This window comes from Nelumbo lutea, chromosome 7, assembly GCF_056320005.1.
Source record: "Nelumbo lutea isolate HS-2025 chromosome 7, American lotus-T2T, whole genome shotgun sequence".
Classification (NCBI taxonomy): Eukaryota; Viridiplantae; Streptophyta; class Magnoliopsida; order Proteales; family Nelumbonaceae; genus Nelumbo; species Nelumbo lutea.
The window spans coordinates 52,526,100-52,532,040 of NC_142690.1; the positions used below are offsets into that span (position 1 = coordinate 52,526,100).

Below are 5,941 nucleotides of genomic sequence, written 5' to 3' on the forward strand. Positions count from 1 at the left end.
ATCTCGTGTATGCTTTTTTAGTTGTACTTGATTTTGGTTTCTTTATTCTTTTAGGAGTCTCTAATTACCTTCCTATTGGTTAGCCGAGATCCTCGCAAGAGGGAGCTAACTCTGACTTTGTATTTATACCCTGCGATCGTTTGCAGAAAGAGACATAGAAAAGAAAATCTTTTCCTTCATCCTGAAGTTTCTCAGTTGACAAACTCATTAGACATTTTAGCCTTCAACCAGAAACCCCAACGTCATCGTCATTACCATCATCCCACTCAAGCGCTCAAGCTGAACCAAATCACCTTCTTGACCTCCTCCGAAGGAAGATCATCGGCGAGGAAAGCAGCAGCAACCATTCTGATGACCATGAACAACAATCAACCGGTGGCCAGTGGTATTCGTTCCGTTCCATCAAGGAACTGACAGAAGCAGGAATCAAGTTCAGAAAGAGCAGTGATACAAACCAACTGAAGAACATCAGATTCAATAGCAAATTGTTTCGTGGGGAGTTCTATCTTCCTGTGATCATGGTCGATATTATGGCCTACGAGATGGGGCAAGGCGGTCCTCCCGACCGTGCGGTCACGTCCTACGCCTGGTTCATGGACTCCCTCATTGATAGTGCGGAGGACGTGAAGGAGCTGAGGTCGAATGGCATTCTGCTCAACGCCCTAGGGAGAGACGAGGAAGTGGCAGTGCTTTTCAATACATTGACGACTGGTGCCACACCGGACCCTGCTGCATATGCTCATGTGAAGAGCTCCACTGAATCTCATTGCAGGACTAGGTGGAAGGTCTCCCTGGAAAACCTCTATCATACCCATTTCAGTAGCCCTTGGGTGACAATAGCCTTCATTGCAGCTCTGCTCCTTCTCATCCTAACTATCTGTCAAACTTTCTTTGCTGCCTTCCCTCGATAAGGAGTTTTTAAACACTGATACTCATCAGATGACTCAGACCACTTTCTAATATTTCTCGGCCGAGTTCATTTCCCAAGATTAAATCAGAATTTGTAGATTTCATTATAGCTTTGCAAGACATGAAAGCTTAGTAATTGAAGACCCCTCTCTTAGAATCCTCTAACAAGAATCATGAAAATGTCTAAAATGTTTATTTTTCAATTTTTTTATTCATATCATATTTGTCCTAAATCCTTTTTTTTTAAAGGAGTTTTTGAACAACAGCAAAGAACGAGTTTAAAGTTGTGTGGGGTTTTATCAATTTAGCACACATAGGGGCCGGAAAAACAAAGAACAGATCGGTGGATCTTTCAATCAGCCCAGGCCCAGCTGAAACTGGTCTTGGCCTCACGGTTCAGACCTAATAAAATTTTATTACTGATTGGGCTTGAGATTTTAAGGCTTCAGGATGAGCGTGGGCCGAAAAGTCCAAGCTTCACACCGTTTCTGCAAAACCCATGAATTGGTCATATGTTTAGAACACATGGGAATAAGTCTTTTAGGCCAAAATATTTTCCATAAATGTAAGATGATGAAAAGAATAAAATTCTTGGACCTTTGAGTCCCAAACTAGATCCTTGCACACTTCAGGCTCGGGCCTTTTTCTTGGGCCTATTCAAATTTTGACAAAAGGCCCATCCGAGCCCACCTAAGTTGCACCCAGATAATTAGAATCAGAGTCCAAACCCAACTTGAAACTTAAGTATATGTTGAGTTGGGTCAAGGCTGGTTTATCTCTTAACACAATCCATTGACATCCCTGATTGGGTGGGTCATTGGAGACCGGATCTGCTCGTCACACCTGGCGCTTACACGCACATCCTAAAATGCACGGTGGATGTGCATGTGAGGCGCCAATTGTGAGGAGCAGATCCCGTCTCGGGGCATTGGGCCACTGGCCATATATGTTTTATCTTTTGTCTTTCTCGGTAAGTTCCCATATTTGCAGGAGACATTTGCCATTCCGATGCATCTCCTGCCAAAAGAGGAAGTTTGGTAGTGAGAACGTTGGAGATAAGTTTCATGTTAGTATTTTTTTTTCTTTGTTTTCTGTTTTTCTTCTCAAATGCATCATTTTTCCATTTCAGGTTGATTTTTCTTTGTTTCCAGCTTTTTTCTTCCTTGAATTTTCAACTACAACTTTGGTAACTCTTCTCCATTTCCTGTTGTAGCTTAAAAGAAACAACAACAATAAATAGGTTAAAACTTCTTTCAAGTAAGTTCAATCATTTCCTATTGTAGATGACACCAAAACCAACTCACTAAAATGTCAAGCATAAACAAAAAATGGTAAAAAATAGAAGCGGGTCATTGTAGTACCCGTTTTAGCGTGCGGGTAAAGAAGACGATGTAATCAGGTCATCTTCCACCCGTTTTTGAAAATATTGTTCGGATATTGGTGCGGGTTCAAATATACAGAAAATACATGGGTAAAGCAATCTGTGTAATAATAATAATAATAATAATAATAATAATAATAATAATAATAATAACAATTCAAACCAGACCCAATCAACGCATGCATAGAGTATGTTAGATAGTGTATGCCCTTAGCTCCAATCAGCTTGATGTACATTATAACATTTATTGTAAATGAATAAAATACATATTCGATTCATGTTATTATGAAATGTTTCTGTGTAATACCCTTAAACTAGACACATGAGACTTGTGTTAGTTTAGAATCTTCACAGCCATTGGATAGATCTGTGGAGATTTATCCTGCCAAGGCTAACACTGGTGTACTACCAATTTGGTTGGGGTGGCTTGTCTCAGCCGCCCGGGTGAGACCTGAGGTACATTCAGTGTGGGTTTTCTTGAAACCCTGAACCGGACCAAAATTCCAATATTGCCCTAGACCTTGGAGATAGATGGGCAAAACTAGAATGTTACACCTGACCCCTAGACTCGATTATGATACTGCACTAAGTGTTGGATTGGGTTGTCTTTGATATGCCAATTTGTGAGAGAGGGGGTCAAAACCTAGGTATGTTGGGATATTCTGAGAATTCATCTAAGAGGGTGATCATAGTGATAGGATCAGCCCCTTTACCGGACAAAGTGAATGATCAGGGATGCACTCTCTCTGATGGAAACCTAAACTGTCGGTAGTTGATTTCAACCATTGAATTTTTTTTTTTTGCAAAATATATTTATATAGAGATATACATACATATATATATATATATATATCATGGTTTCAAAATGTTTGCAAAAAAGTTTAAATTCCCGGAATCTATGTGAGTAGAGAGTGTAGTATTGTACCTTGTAGCCAAGGTAGCCAACATTAAAAGGAAGTGAGTTTGAAAGCTTAATGGGCTTAAAATCCCATCTCGAACAAGGTTAATTGGATTAATTAAATAGGGACAGATCTGGTTTTGGATCAGCAAATAAGGATAAGAGGATAATTCTAATCCAGTTAAAGAGTCTGGATCCAAATAATGATTTGGATCAGGAAACCCCTAATTTGATTAGGAACAAGTTGATTTCAATCGTTGAGATTTGTTTTGTAAAGTATATTTTATATGAGATATAAAAGTATATATATTATGGTTTCTAAAATGTTTACAAAAATGTTTTAATTCCCAGGATTCATATAAGTAGAGAGTGCAACATTGTATCTTGTAGCCGAAGGAGAGGTCATCTTTTGTCAGGCAGTGTTTGATCATTATGGGCTGAGAGGTTAAGTGTAAGACCATTGAGGATAATACCTGATGGGCTAATCTTGCATCTGCCCACAGTCCCTGGGTGTTACAAGGTGGCTTGGCCCAATGACCACTTAGGGTAAGTGTTAGGCCCATAGAGCCCATTTGATGGGTTTCAGGGGGTGCACTGTCCATAACAGTGTATTCGGCCAGGTCTTGTAACAAAGGCTGGGCCGAACCCATGTGGGTGATGTGTAGATCAATGCTTGGGTCCCACGCCATACAAGGAAGCCCAACTGGGCAACAATTAGGAAGGCTAAGTGAGCACATAAGCTTAATGGGCCTAAAGCCCATTTCGAACTGGACTAATTTAATAAGTTAAATATGGGTAAATTCTGAGATGGATCAACAAATAGAATAGGGTCTTAACACTATCCACTTAGAGAGTCCAGATCTGAATATGATTCAAATCTAGAAACCTTCTAATGAGATTAGGAGAAGGCTGATCTAATCTACAGATAAGATAAGGGTTTATCCTTACCATCTAAAAGGATGTCTGATCCAAATATGATTTGGATGAGCAGTTCCTAATTGAATTAGGAGCTGATCTTTTAGGATTACAAAAGAAGGAGGGGGCGGCAGCCTTTAGTCATAGATACTCACATTCTCTTCAAAGCTGAAATCCCAGAAGAAAGATTTCTACAATCCCTATGAAAATCTTTCTTGCCGCCTCCTTCCTGTAGTTGCCAGGCATCCAGTTCGATTTCCAACTCTGTGGGAGAAAACAAGATTCGATCTTGTCATCAGTTATTTGGGAAAGAATTGATAGGAAGTTGTGCTCACGTGCCATCCTGCTGTTTCTTGCGAATGACAGAGTTCTTGGAGAAGAAAACTGCTGATTCTGCTCCATCCTACACTGCGCCATCTTCAGTGGGAGCAGTCTTTGGATCCTTCATTGGGCATGAACACCTTCAATGGGAGATATTATTTCTCCGTATCAAGTATAATCCTCTCCTACTCCTTTTGGTTCAGATCTAGTTCAGTTTATGGTTCAAGATTGATCATTGAAAATACGATTTTCTAAATAGGGAATGCGATTCCCAGTTGAATGGAGAAAAAAAAATTTGAAATTCGCCCACCTTATTCCGCAAGATTTGGGCATCCATACGATAGATCTCTCATCCCTTCAATTTCAAGCGACCAGATTTGTACCAGCTGGTCCCCAGCCTCAGCAGCAGCAGCTCCAGTCGTCTAGGACTCGTATCGAGCAATGTGTTCTGATGAATGCATTTGTTGACAAACTCATTAGACATTTTAGGCTTCAACCAGAAACCCCAACGTCATCGTCATTACCATCATCCCACTCAAGCGCTCAAGCTGAACCAAATCACCTTCTTGACCTCCTCCGAAGGAAGATCATCGGCGAGGAAAGCAGCAGCAACCATTCTGATGACCATGAACAACAATCAACCGGTGGCCAGTGGTATTCATTCCGTTCCATCAAGGAACTGAAAGAAGCAGGAATCAAGTTCAGAAAGAGCAGTGATACAAACCAACTGAAGAACATCAGATTCAATAATAAATTGTTTCGTGGGGAGCTCTATCTTCCTGTGATCATGGTCGATGACTCAACCAAATCCAGGCTGCTCAATATTATGGCCTACGAGATGGGGCAAGGTGGTCCTCCCGACCGTGCGGTCACGTCCTACGCCTGGTTCATGGACTTCCTCATTGATAGTGCGGAGGACGTGAAGGAGCTGAGGTCGAAAGGCATTCTGCTCAACGCCCTAGGGAGCGACGAGGAAGTGGCAGAGCTTTTCAATACATTGACGACTGGTGCAACACCGGACCCTGCTGCATATGCTCATGTGAAGAGCTCCACTGAATCTCATCGCAGGACTAGGTGGAAGGTCTCCCTGGCAAACCTCTATCATACCCATTTCAGTAGCCCTTGGGCGACAATAGCCTTCATTGCAGCTCTGCTCCTTCTCATCCTAACTATCTGTCAAACTTTCTTTGCTGCCTTCCCTCGATAAGCAGTTTTTAAACACCGATACTCATCAGATGACTCAGACCACTTTCTAATATTTCTCGGCCGAGTTCATTTCCCAAGATTAAATAAGAATTTGTAGATTTCATTGTAGCTTTGCAAGACATGAAAGCTTGGTAAGTGAAGACCCCTCTCTTAGAATCCTCTAACAAGAAGAAGCATGAAAATGTCTAAAATGTTTATTTTTCAATTTTTTTATTCATATCAATATTTGTCCTAAATTCTTTCAATCTCTTTTCGAAAATTGATTTATTTTTCCAATTTATCCTTTATATCAATTACTCAGAAAAATAAAG

The 5,941-nt window shown here is 40.8% G+C and overlaps 1 pseudogene; it reads left to right on the forward strand.

Moving 5' to 3' along the window:
- The first annotated feature begins 4,875 nt into the window (after window positions 1-4,875).
- Window positions 4,876-5,727, forward strand: LOC148846391 (putative UPF0481 protein At3g02645; annotated as a pseudogene).
- Window positions 5,728-5,941: the final 214 nt, after the last annotated feature.